Below are 13,465 nucleotides of genomic sequence, written 5' to 3'. Positions count from 1 at the left end.
CTGATAATTGCAAAATCTCTGCCATATCAGTCTGGTTCTGAGGTTTACAATGTCTCTTCAGACTTATTCCCCTTTTATCACACCTTGTACTTTTTTTTCTTGTAAGCTGGACATGATATATTAGGTAATAGAAACTGAAATAAGTAGGCCTTCAGTGTGTGGTTCCAGATGTGTTTACCTGGCTAATGTCAGCCTGTGTTGACTGTGGTAGTTGTAGCTGCCCATTTCCTCTAGTGTCCTTGTTTTTGTCCCTGTTTTCTTTGGATTTCTCTACAAACTCCTTCCTAAACAGACATGGCTTGCAGCTCTCTTACTTGCAATCCATGGTTATGCGGGCAACATTTTAGAGAGGACAGTTTTATAATCGTATGATTAAACTTCCGTTCCATTTTGTGGGCTGTGACCTTCGGAAAAATTTGTCTCTCTTCTCTCCCCTTATGTGAGGCAGGATCACCAGAGGGGGTTGAGTTGTGCAGTTGCCTTCCCTTCTCATTTTTGAATGCTTTCTTTCACAAGCTGGGGAGCATTCTACAAGGGGTTGTCATCTTTTCATGTAGGGGAAAATTGAGGCACATTTGCAAAGGGAAGAGGAGGGCAAACTCCTTCCAATCCTCTGAGCATTTCACCCTTGGCCCTAAAATTGCATGCTGAATTTAGGAGACACCCTGTAGCTAACCAGATCTGCCTGCCTTACACGGCAGTTGTTCGAAAATGTCCACAAATTCTTCATTAAATGAAGAGTCCCCTTCAGGGGGTGGGACTTACTCCCCTTCCTTTGAGTGTGGACAAGACTAGCTTCAAATGAATAGGAAAAGCAGAAGTTTGAGGATGTGACTTCAGGGATGGGGGTCATAGAAGCACTGTAGCTTCCTGCTTGTTCTCACCTGCTCGTGAATCTCTGATGCTGTGAGGACACCGAGGAGCTGCTGAGGAACTGAAGCCTCCTGCCAAGAGCCAGCAAGCAGTGTAGGTGTCTGCCAACAGCTGTGTGAGGGAGCCATCTTGGAAGCAGATCCACCAGTGCCAACCAGGCCTCCAGGTGCTGCAGTTCTGGGTGACCTCTTGTTGGAAACCTCCATGAGAGACCCTGGACCAGAACCACCCAGCTAAGCTGCTCTTGGATTCTTGACTTCAGAAACTGTGTGAGATAATAAATGTTTGTGTGTGAAACTGGTAACTAACACAGCTATTTAGAGAATATCTATTATTACTTAAGCATATTCCTTGGCAGCCTTGGCCTCCCACACAGCACGCACACACAGGCAGGCACACACAGACTCCTCAATTGACTTCCAGACTATTTCTTCATAGCTGATTTCTTAAGTATTATAGTTCTGCCCACCTCATCACATGTTAGTGCTATAGCAGTGCCATTTAGAGCTGGCCTTCTGGAAAATGGCCTAGGTAATCCGTGTGTTGATCTGCCTTTTGGGGTAGGAAAGCAGTCCCGTGCAGTTCTTAGCAGTGAGGTTCGGGGCTTTGTTCACTGAGGTCAGAGAGGGACTCTGCAAAGCAGTAGATGCAAGAGGCCCCTGTGGGTCCTGGGATAAGCCATGGCCTTTGCTTTCTTTACACACTGCTGTATCCAGAGCAAAGAAGGTACACCACATAAGTGGAGGAAGGGTAGTGTGGAGCCAGAGTGAGGATGGCAATTCCAGTGACTTAGCCCTGGTGACAGATGTTGGAGGCTGGATGGGGAGTGCCTCCTGAGCTGTCGGGACACATTCAGTAATTCAGCATTCATTGAGTGCCCCGTATTTGTGACTCTGTTCTAGGTGCCAAACAGAGTACTCCCTTACCTCGGGGAGCTTGTGATCTGGCGGCTTTGAGTTCAGGTCGGTCTTTGTGTCCTGGTCTGAGTCAACACACACTTGCAGCAAAGAATTTTATGCATCTTTCTCTGCAGTTTCTATTCAAAGTTAACTGAAAGGAGAAATCTGTTAAGTCCCAGTAAACTGTCTTTTATAGAGAAGAAGCTTCCAAAAATTATTACAAATTAGAGGATGAATACTGTGTTGGATCCAGGCCTCAGAGTGTTAGTCCTGAAGTCATTTCATAAAAGACAAAAATAGAGCAACCCAAAACCAAAGGATGTGAACAAAGTATCATTTGTCCATGGGTTGGGGGTGGGAAACAACAACCACATGGACACTTAGAAAGACTCGGATGTTTGTGATGAAAGCTGGGCCTACAGAATCCATGTGTTCGTGGAGAAGCTTGGGGGTAGCTGAGAGGAGTGGGTTCTTGTGGGTCCTCTGGCTAGGCTGGGGCCCAGGCTGGGGCCCCACAGAGCTGACGTGCCACCTCACCGCCTGTGGCAGGAGTATTAGGCTCATGTGTCACTTAGGGCCCTGTTGCAGGAAGCAGAAACCAAAAACCTACTTAATTGTTGATGAAGTGGTGGGTACTGCGGGAGCAGGCTCCGGACTGTGCCTCTAGTAACAAGTCCCAGAACAAGATGTTGAACTAGCCTGCCTCTGTCTCGGCAGGAGGAAGGCTGAGGGATCCGGAGGCCACTCTGAGAATGGCGAGGACTTGGAAGCCATGATGCCGCTGCGGCCAAGGCTCTTGAATGGCAGAGTAGCTAGTGACCAGACATGGGGGCACCGGTTTCTCCCTGCCAAGGCTACCACTGTCATCTCTTGAAACCCAGGAAGGTGATCACTAGAGACCAGAGTGCTGCTTCGGGACACTCGGCATTGCCACAACTTGGCTCGCCATGAAACACATGCTATTCCAGCATCGTTTTCATGTAGGTGTCCACCTAGCACAGTTAAGACCCATGAGATGTAGTGGACTTCTGCCTGGCTGGGGTGGTGTGGGGGGCTTCTAGGGAAACTGGCGTTTCTGAAAAATGGGATAGAGCTTTCTGGTGCTGTTTCCCCTTCTCCCTACCTTGAGCGTGAACGTGATGATTAGAGCTGCAGAAGCCATTGTTGACCTGTGAAGTTACAGCCAACATGTTTGGGAGGAATCATTAAACCTGCTTCTTGCTGGACCATCTACTCTGAACTTTTTGGTATGAGAGACAGATATAAGATCTGTTAGTTTAAGCCACTGTTAGTCCAGAAGGAGCTTGGATCCGGGCAGCTGAAAGTGCTCTAAGTTGGGGGACTACCTTCTCTTCCCTCCCGTGTTCTTCCCCTCCCTCCTCTTTTCCTCTTTCTTTAGGAACCCCGTCTGTCCAAGCTTTGTGGGATGGGGGAGACAGTACCCAAGAGGTCCTACAGACAGGAGACCTTGCTGCAGCATACCGGAGGGCATTAGTCTAGTGCAGATGTAGCTGAATGGGCCTTTTTGGGGTCTCTTTTTTCATGAAATTTTTTAACATTAAAATTTTGAAGTATATCCTGTAACATTGATTTCAGGTATACAACATAATGATTCAATATTTGAGCTTATTGTAAAGTGCTCACTATAATAAATCCAGTTCCCTCTATTCCTATAGAGAGTTAACTTTCAGGATTTAGTCTAAACCATTTTCAGGCATACACTACAGTGTTAGCGCTGTCTGTATGCTATAGATCACATCTGCATGATTTATAACTGGAAGTTTGTATCTCTTGCCCCCATCACCTGCTTTGTGCCCCAGCAACCACCATTCTATTGACTGTGCCTGTGAGTTTTGTTGGTTCGTTTTTTAATTCTACATGTAAGTGGAACCATAGAGTGGCTTCTCTCTCTCTCTCTCTCTTTTCTTTTTTTTTTTTTTGGCTGACTTATTTCACTTAGAATAATTCCCTCAAGGTCTGTTCATGTTGTTGCAAATGGCAGGATCTCATTCCTTATGGCTGAGGAATATTCCATGGTGTATACAGACCACATCTTTATCCATTCATCCGTTGAGGGACATTTCAGTTGTTGCCATATCTTGGCTATGGTGAATAATGCTGCAGCAAACTTCGGGGTGCATATATCACTTCAGATTAGTGTTTTCATTTTCTTCTGAGATAAACACTCAGAATTGCTGCATCATATGGTAGTTGTTCTTTTAAAGTGGCTTTTGTAAATTGTAAATACACATAAGCTTACTATTTTAACCATTTTTTATGTGTACCAGTCAGTGACATTAGGAGCATTTAGTGTTGTGCAACCATGACCACTGTCCCTTTCCAGGGTTTTTTCATCATCCCAAATAGACTCTGTCCCCATTAAACATGAGCTCTTTCACTCTACTCTCTTCTCAGCCCCTGGACATCTCCAGTGTAATTTCTTTGTGAATATGCCTATTCTAGCTACTTTATATACATGGAGCCCAATGTATAAAGCCCAATGGGCTTTCACACCTAGCTCCTTTCATGTAGGGTTGTGTTTTGAAGGTTCATCCATGTTGTCGCGTGTATCAGAATTTCATCTTAAAATTTTTAACTGAAGTGTAGTTGACACACAAGTTACATTAGTTTCAGGTGTAAGAATTTCATTTCTTAAGGTTTAATTTCATTCATTTTATATATATAACACATTTGTTCACATCGTAGTTCAGTTTTTAATTTGAGGGCCCAACTTACTGTTTTCTATGGTGGCTGTACCAACATGTGTGTATGCCTGATATTGCACGATGGTCTCCTTTTCTTCACATCCTTGACAACACTTGTTATTCTTACCTGCTAAATCAGTCTGGCAGGTGTAAGGCAGTGTCTCATTGTGGTTTTGATTTGCATTTCCCTGATGAGTGATGTTGAGCATCTTTTCATGTACCTGTTGGTAGTTTGTAGTTGTCTTTGGAGAAATGTCTATCCAACTCCTCCACCCATTTTTTTTTTTTTTTTGGCAGATTGTTTCTGTGAGTTGAGTTGTAGGAATTCTTTTTTTTTTGGCAGATTGTTTCTGTGAGTTGAGTTGTAGGAATTCTTCATGTATCTTGAATATTAAATCCTTATTGATTATGTGACTTGCAAATATTTTCTCCCGTTTGGAAGGTTGCCTTTTAATGTTTTTGGTGGTTACCTTTGCTGTGCAAACAGTGCCACTTGTTTTTGTTTCTGTTGCTTTTGATTTTGGAGCTGGATCCATGTCACGTGGCTCACCCATCTACGTTTTCTAGCAGTTTTATGGCTTCAGGTATTCATGTCTTTAATCTGTTTTGAGTTAATCTGTGTATGGTGTAGGATAGCAGACTAGTTGCATTCTTTTGCATGTGGCTGTCCAGTTTTCCCAGCACCATTTGTTGAAGACACCAACCCTTTCTACTTGTATATTTTTGCCTCCTTTGTCATAAATTGACTATGCATGGTTTGTCTCGGGGCTTTCTATTCTGTTATGCCAGTACCAAATTGTTTTGATTACTATAGCTTTGTAATAGTTTGAAATCCATGAGCATGATGCCTACAGATTTGTTCTTTAGATGGCTTTTGCCATTTGGGGTCTTTTGTGTTTCCATACCAATTTTAGGATGTCTGTTCTATTGCTGTGAAAAATGCCGTTAGAATTTTGCTAGGGATTGCATTGAATTTATATATTGATTTGGTAATAGGGATATTTTAACAGTATTCTTGTAATCCATGAACATGGACTATATTTTCATTTGTGTCTTCACTTTGTTTTATTAGTGTCTTAGGGTTTTCAGTGTATAGGTCTTTTAACTCCTTGGTTAAATTTATTAAGTATGTTATTTTTTTCTTTTTGATAGTTACAAATGGCATTTTAAAACTTTTCTTAGTTTGTCAATGTATAGAAAAAAAGCAATTTTTGTATATTGATTTTATACTCTACAACTTGATTGGATTTGTTTATTCTAACAGTGTTTTGGCAGAGTCCTTAGGGTTTTCTGTAAAGTTTTTTTTTATTTTAAAGATTTTATTTATTTATTTGACAGAGTAGGAGAGCACAGGCAGCGGGAGTGGGAGAAACAGGCCCCCCCACTGAGCAGGGAGCCCTACATGGGGCCCTATCCCAAGACTCTGGGATCACGACCCAAGCCGAAGGCAGTTGCCTAACCAACTGAGACACCCAGGCGCCCCAGTATAAAGTTTCTTGAGGTAGGCCTAGATCACTATGAACTTCCCTATTAGAACCACTTTCCTGCATCCCATAGATTTTTGGAATTTTGTATATCCTTTTTTACTTAAGGTTTTTAAATTTCTCTGATTTGTTGACCCAGTAGTTGTTCAATAGCATGTTTTTAAATTTCCACATATTTATGATTTTTACAGTTTTCTTTTGATTGCTGGTTTTACGCCAAAGTGGTTGGAAAAGATGTTTTATATGATTTCAATCTTAAATTTATTGAGACTTGTTTTGTGACCTAACAGGCAATCTTTCCTGGAGAGTATTCCATGTACACTTGAATGTGTTTTCCACTTTTTGAAAAAAAAATTTTTATTTTGTTAATCACCATACATTACATCATTAGTTCTTGATGTAGTGTTCCATGATTCATTGTTTGTGCATAAAACCCAGTGCTCCACGCAGAATGTGCCCTCTTTAATACCCATCACCAGGCTAACCCATCCCCCCACCCCCCTCCCCTCTAGAACCCTCAGTTTGTTTTTCAGAGTCCATCGTCTCTCATGGTTCATCTCCCCCTCCGACTTACTCCCCTTCATTCTTCCCCTCCTGCTATCTTCTTCTGTTTTTTTTTCTTAACATATATTGCATTATTTGTTTCAGAAGTACAGATCTGTGATTCAACAGTCTTGCACAATTCACAGTGCTCACCATAGCACATACCCTCCCCAGTGTCTATCACCCAGCCACCCCTTCCCTCCCACCCCCTACCACTCCAGCAACCCTCAGTTTGTTTTCTGAGATTAAGAATTCCTCATATCAGTGAGGTCATATGATACATGTCTTTCTCTGATTGACTGATTTCACTCAGCATAACACCCTCCAGTTCCAGCCACGTCGTTGCAAATGGCAAGATCTCCTTCCTTTTGATGGCTGCACAATATTCCATTGTGTATATATACCACCTCTTCTTGATCCATTCATCTGTCGATGGACATCTTGGCTCTTTCCACAGTTTGGCTATTGTGGACATTGCTGCTATAAACATTGGGGTGCACGTACCCCTTCGGATCCCTACATTTGTATCTTTGGGGTAAATACCCAGTAGTGCAATTGCTGGATCGAATGGTAGCTCTATTTTCAACTGTTTGAGGACCCTCCATACTGTTTTCCAGAGTGGTTGCACCAGCTTTGTATTCCACTTTTGGATGGAACATTCTGTATACATCTATTAAGTCTATCTGGTCTAACATGCCATTTGAGGCTGATGTTTCCCTACTGATTTGATGTCTGGATGATCTATCCATTGATGTAAAGGGGAGTATTAAAATCCCTACTATCACTGTATTGCTGTCAATTTCCCTCTTTAGGTCTGTTAATGCTTTATGTATTTTGGCGCTCCTGTTAGATGCATATATATTTACAAATGTTATGTCATCTTGTTTGACCCCTTTACCATTATGTAATGCTGGATGGGCATTTTGTGGCCCACAGGCTTTATGCAATCTCAGTCAATCCTAATACTACAGTCACATTTTTCCATATATAAATACTGTATCACTCCAACTGTGACGTTGTTTCTCTGGGCATCTATTAGGTAGAACCACATGAAGTTGCTGATATTTGAACATTTTAATGACCAATAGTAAGTTCATGTGGTGCCGCTTAGGATGCACAGCCTTGGAGGTTATTAGAATACTCTGAAGCTCAAATGAAGACAATTTATAATCCAGTAAGCCATTATCTTTACCAAGTTAATGGTTAAAAGTGATCCAGGTCTGTTTTCTTTAGAAGACAGCATTGGGTATCCCTTTGGGCCATGTGAAATGTTCAGGCTGACATTCCAAAGGAACGAATAATTTGCACTTGCAGGCCAAATCTTTCCCCTTTTTTCATCCCAATTCAATCTGAAACTAAATTTTACTGTAGGCTGAAGTAAACTACTTCAAGCTCAGGGATTTGTATTGAATATACCTAAGTAAATTGTAGATAGAGTGGTAGGGGGTAGAGTAGTATTACATGTGTTTTTATCCTGGAAAATTCCTTAGCGGGTTGCACAGGAGGAGTTTTTTTCTGGAGCCAGGTTAGCCCTTATATAGGAAGTACATCCCTCTGCAAATGCAGCAGATGACCCCCCCCCCCCCCCGAGACACACACACACACACACAAAGACTTTAATGTTAGTGATTGCAGCTCTGCTCACTGGACATTTATCATATGACGAGTATATCTGTTATTCTTTAGGTCTTTATTGGCCCTAGGACAACCAGAAGAGTGAGAAATTATGATCGTTAACTCCAGTCTTTCTCAGTTGTGTTTCTGGGCCTTTGTGCTATCCAGATCCTTCCATCTTCCTGGTGGATTTTTAATGGCACAGTGTTTTCTCCAGTTAGGATTTTCTTCCTTTACTCCTGCTGTGCCAGTGTATCTGACAGTTATAAAATGCTCCCAGGGAAGATTACCAGATGTTTCATTTCAGTTAACACCACTAGGTTTGCTAAGAAAAAATATTATGTTGTCACTTATAGACATTCCCAATGGGAATTGACACTTTTTTTTTTTTTAAAGATTTTATTTAGTGAGAGTGCAAGTGGGGGAGGGGAGCAGAGAGGGAGAGCATCTCAAGTAGGCTCCTTGCCGAGCGTGGAGGCCAATGTGGGGCTGAATCCCATGACCCTGAGATCATGACCTTAGCTGAAATCGAGTCAGATGCTCAACTGACTGAGCCATCAGAAAAAGGTTAATCTCTTCTCCAGCTAGAGTGCTTGGGAGGAAAGGTACAGCATCAGTTGGAAGTTGGAGAAAAGCCGAAATTCAGAAGCCATTTAGTTTGTTAATTGTTTACTTGGATGTATTCTTTCCAGTGACAAAACTGTTGGGGTAGGTATTTCATCTGTGCTGCTCAGTTTTGTAGCTCCTATGCCTAGCATAGGACCTGCTACACCATAGATAGGAAATAAATACAAGCTGATTAGATACATGAATGAATAAAATGATTACGTGATAGCAAAATTCTGTGACCAGCCCTGAGAATGTCCCCGTGCTTTGTAGAAATAGGGGGTCTGTAAAAACAAAAACAGCCTTTACTATTATAAAACATCCTTGTCAACACACATTTCTGTAAGTCCCCAATAGGGCTATCTGTGTAGTGGAGCTGAGTATTTTACTCCTACTGTAACTACTGTAACTACTCTCTGGTATTCTTCATGAGCTATGAATCGGTAGGTAATGAGGACAAAATGTTTGGTTTAGTTTACAACTTAGTCTGAACTAAGTCATTTCTTTAGAAGATCGTCTTTTGGGACGATTGGTCAGTGTCTCCTATTTCCATCCCCTTCCCTGTGCTTTTCCCAGGGGTAATGACCAGGTGTGAAGAAAGGGAATGTTAGTAGTCCTCAGTTCCTCTTGGTGTCCTTATTCCTTCCTTCTTCCTCCTCCAGGTGGGTCCCGTAGAAGTTTACAGATGAGTGCACCTGCCTTCTGAACTCCTCTCAGGGCCCAGGGTGACAAAGATTCTCCTTAACCAAACTTTAGTCCTGCGCCCCCTCCCCCTTCTCCAGTAGGCTCTGACTTTGGGCTTCAGTGTCTGTCAGCCCTGCATCACCCAACTTTAGTAAGAATTCTACCAAGTCCCTCAGAAAAGAATTCCCCATCTTTTATATCTGATTGCCCTGGCATGCCTTCATCAAGTCCGTCTAACCAGAATCTCCCCCTGGTGTTTCCTGAATTTTCCACCCCCCCACCCACACCCCACTCTTTGGTTATAAATCCCCCTACCTTGTCCATGCTGTATTAGAAACTGGGCCCTGTTCTGTACTGAGATCTCTTTGCCCTATTCCAATAGTTCTGAGTAAGATCCATTTTTACTGCTTTGACAACTGTCGGGCACTGGTGTTTTGTTTTTTTTTTGACCATCACGGTGCTGTGACTTGGATAAGATCAGATTCATCACTGGACCCCAGGACCTCTCATGCACGTCCCTACCTGTGTACCTTTGAAGCCTTGTCTTTATTCCTGTCTGATTGATCAGGGGTCTATTGGCGAGTGAAGCTTCCGAGCCAGTGCTCTGGATGACAGACCGTTGACAGACTGTGATTCTTAAGATTCTGAGTGTAGTCTGGAAGCTGTGTTAAAGGCCCAGTCGTCTTTGTCTGCAGGGTACCCACTGGGATATCTTTCTTACTGACTCTTTGTTTCGAATAGAGATTCACTCCCTGACTCCTGGGCTTTGTTCTTTGTTTTGAATGGGAATTCACTTTCTGACTCTGTGGGCCAGAGAATTCTTCCTGGCTCTTTGTTTTGAGTGTGGGAACTTACTTTCTGACTTCCTGGGTTAGAAGATTCTTCCTGGCTCTTTCTCAAGTGAGAATTTGTTTTGACTCCTACAGACACTTTTTTTCTTGGATCTTTGTGAGCTCTGTTTGCTCTTTTTGATCCTGCTTCTCCTGCGAGAGTTTCTCAATTGACTGAAGCTCCCTTCTTGAACCTGCTGATTATATGTTCTGCTAACTCTGATTTCTTTCTTGTGGGCATGTTTGCTAAGGATAGTATGGCACTTCAGTGGCTTCTTTGAGAAACTTAAGATCTCCCTAAGCTGGTTCTTTCCCTTCCCAATACTTCCGTTCCGTTCACCACCTTCATTTCCTTCAGCTCCTTTGAATCCTTTGATCTGTCCCCCTTTAACCTCTAATTCCTGCATCCTCTGTCCAACTCTGCTTGGACCTTTTCTGTTGTTACTCACCTCCTCGGGTACTTGAACTTTGTGCTCCCTGTCCCCATTAGGACTCTCAAGGGACTCAGGGACCCCTAAAAGCAATCGCATGAGTTTGAAAAGAAAAGGCAGTTGGAAATAGACTGGATATTTTCTCCACTCAGACTTTGGAGACATCCAGACAGTTGCTTGGGGTACCCTCAGTCTCTTACCTAAAATGTAGTTCAGAGCCTCCATAAGAGGATTTATCAGGGCAAAAGAAAACTTTAATCTCCTCCACAAATGTGGGCAAAAATATTTAACCCTCACATTGAGTAGGTAACTTATTCCATCTGCCAAACAATTGGGATAAAAACACAGAGCGAAGATAAACCAGTGAGGTTTTTCTATTACTATATTTGTTTACCTGACTCATGGCTAAAATTTTAGAAGGAAAGGTATAAGACACACACACACACACACACACACACACACACACACACACACACACACACACACACAATTCTACCCCTGGGTGGTATTACCAATTAGCTTATAAAATCCTATAAAGGAGCTCTATTCAAATTAGCTTAGAGATAAATGAGTGCTTATATAAATTAAATATTCCCCAAACTTCCAGAAATATAGAAGCTAACCCAAATGCTTTTCAGGTTGATATGATTTAAGTTTAATATCATTGATTTAATAAAAACAGCTATTTCTGAATTAGCAGAAAGTATCATATGGGCATATTTTTATTCTACATGTATTTACTAGTCAAGGTGATATTTACTGGATGTACAAGGTTATAAAAATTAAAAATCCAACCTAAAACCAAATGTACAGGTAAAGATGCAGTAAAAATGAATTGCTTGATATCCATTACTTTATCAAACACAGCAACAGAACAAGTATTTGGCTTTTTTCAGTGTTTTGTTTTGCTTTTGTGATACTTCCCTGACATGCATATACTGGAAAAAATAGTTAAGGGGGAAATAACTTGAGATGATGGCTGTCTTTGTTTACTGGTATAATATGTCTCCTAAGAATCATTTCTAAAATCTTTTTGGTAACTTACAACCTTAGAAATATGCTAAGTTAAGAAGTAATACTCACAGGGATGCCTGGGTGGCTCAGTCGTTAAGCGTCTCCCTTCGGCTCAGGTCACGATCCCAGGGTCCTGGGATTGAGCTCCGCATCGGGCTCCCTGCTCGGTGGGAAGTCTGCTTCTCCCTCTCCCACTCCCCCTGCTTGTGTTCCCTCTCTCGCTGTCTCTCTCTGGCAAATAAATAAAATCTTAAAAAACAAAAAGTAATACTCATTAAATATCTTAATCATTTCTAAGATAAACTGATGAAATATTTACTACTGAACACAAATTTAAGTTTATATACTATGGGTTCCTTAATTTTATGTGGTTAGGGAAACGAAACATGGAAAACTGTTAAGCGTGTTGTTTTTTTTTTTTTTGTCACATTGAAAAATGAGGAAGCGTGTACCTATAAAATTGAGGTGGTATAGCCATAAAATATGCTATACTGCTGGTATGTGACAGCTCATGATTGCCCACTTCCTAGTTTTCTCTGTAAAAAGTTAGTAATGATTAAAGTATTATAATCAGCCTATGAAAATAAAGCTACCAAAAATAAGGGAAATTACTTTTTAGGCAAAGTATACAAGAAAAATGGGGTAGGTCTTTAATAAGGGAACTAGGCAAGGTCCAAAGGATGTATTTTCATTAAAGGAAAATGGTACTAATTTTGTGCCAAGGTAAAGCAACTGGTTCAGAATGAGAAAAAGGAAAAATATAGGCGAGAACTCCTGAATATAGCAAATTGTAGAAGGTTTTGAGGAAAAGTAATTTTATGTGGAGTTAAGCTGGGGAAGATTGGATGGATTTATCTGTAGAGTTATAAAGAGTTCAAAAGTATACCTATCCAAAACTAGAATTTGGTTTTCTCTCTGTTAAAATGACAAAGTTTTCTTGCATTATTAGTCTGTTCTTAGTAGATTGTAAGAGGTTTTTCTTACTTTTTAAGTAATCCACGTTGGAAACAAAGATTCTATGTCTTACCAGAATAACTTCTTATGCTTTATGTTAGCCTCATGGGGCATGTTCTTGATTATTTAAGAGAACCAGGTCTTATTACTTTTTAAACAGCTGAGGTTTTTTTATACTTTTGATAATTTTGCCTTCCCCAAATCAAATCCTAAATGAAATCTTCTTGACTTCAAACTGGCTTTGAGATTTCCCAGAGGTACCTTTGAAAAATCTCAAAGGATTTGTTCTCCTACCTTGTAAAAAGAGATGCTAAACTAATTTGGTTTATTTGATACGCTGGATGGCATGGAAAGGCTTTGTCAAATAAGAAAGATACTAGCTTTCCATAGGTTGTATTTGTCTGTGTAAATATTAATATAAATAGTTCAGAAATTGTATGAAGTTACTAGAAATTAATCTGTATTCTCTATCCATGATATGTCCAGTATGTTATCAGCCACATTTTTAGTAATTACCTTAAAATGTCTGTTACAGAAACCAGATATTCTTATCGAGTGAACCCTTATTAGGTCTTAACCATGGCTATTTTAAGTCCACGTCATTCACAGATGGCTTTTATTTTACTCCAGTTTTTCCCTGGAAGCATTTGTAGTTAGCTGTAGGTCAGAATGCTTGGTCTTCTCAGACCCATGGAAAGGACTGTGACAAGTGCTCTGGGCTTACAGGCTTCTGATGGCATTGCTTAAATACCCTTGAGACCACACTACTGGACTGAGGATTTCCAGAACTCTAATAGAGAAACTGATGGATTCATAAAACTGGCAGCC

Source organism: Zalophus californianus, chromosome 10, assembly GCF_009762305.2.
Source record: "Zalophus californianus isolate mZalCal1 chromosome 10, mZalCal1.pri.v2, whole genome shotgun sequence".
NCBI classification, from domain to species: domain Eukaryota; kingdom Metazoa; phylum Chordata; class Mammalia; order Carnivora; family Otariidae; genus Zalophus; species Zalophus californianus.
This window is presented reverse-complemented; position numbering follows the sequence as displayed.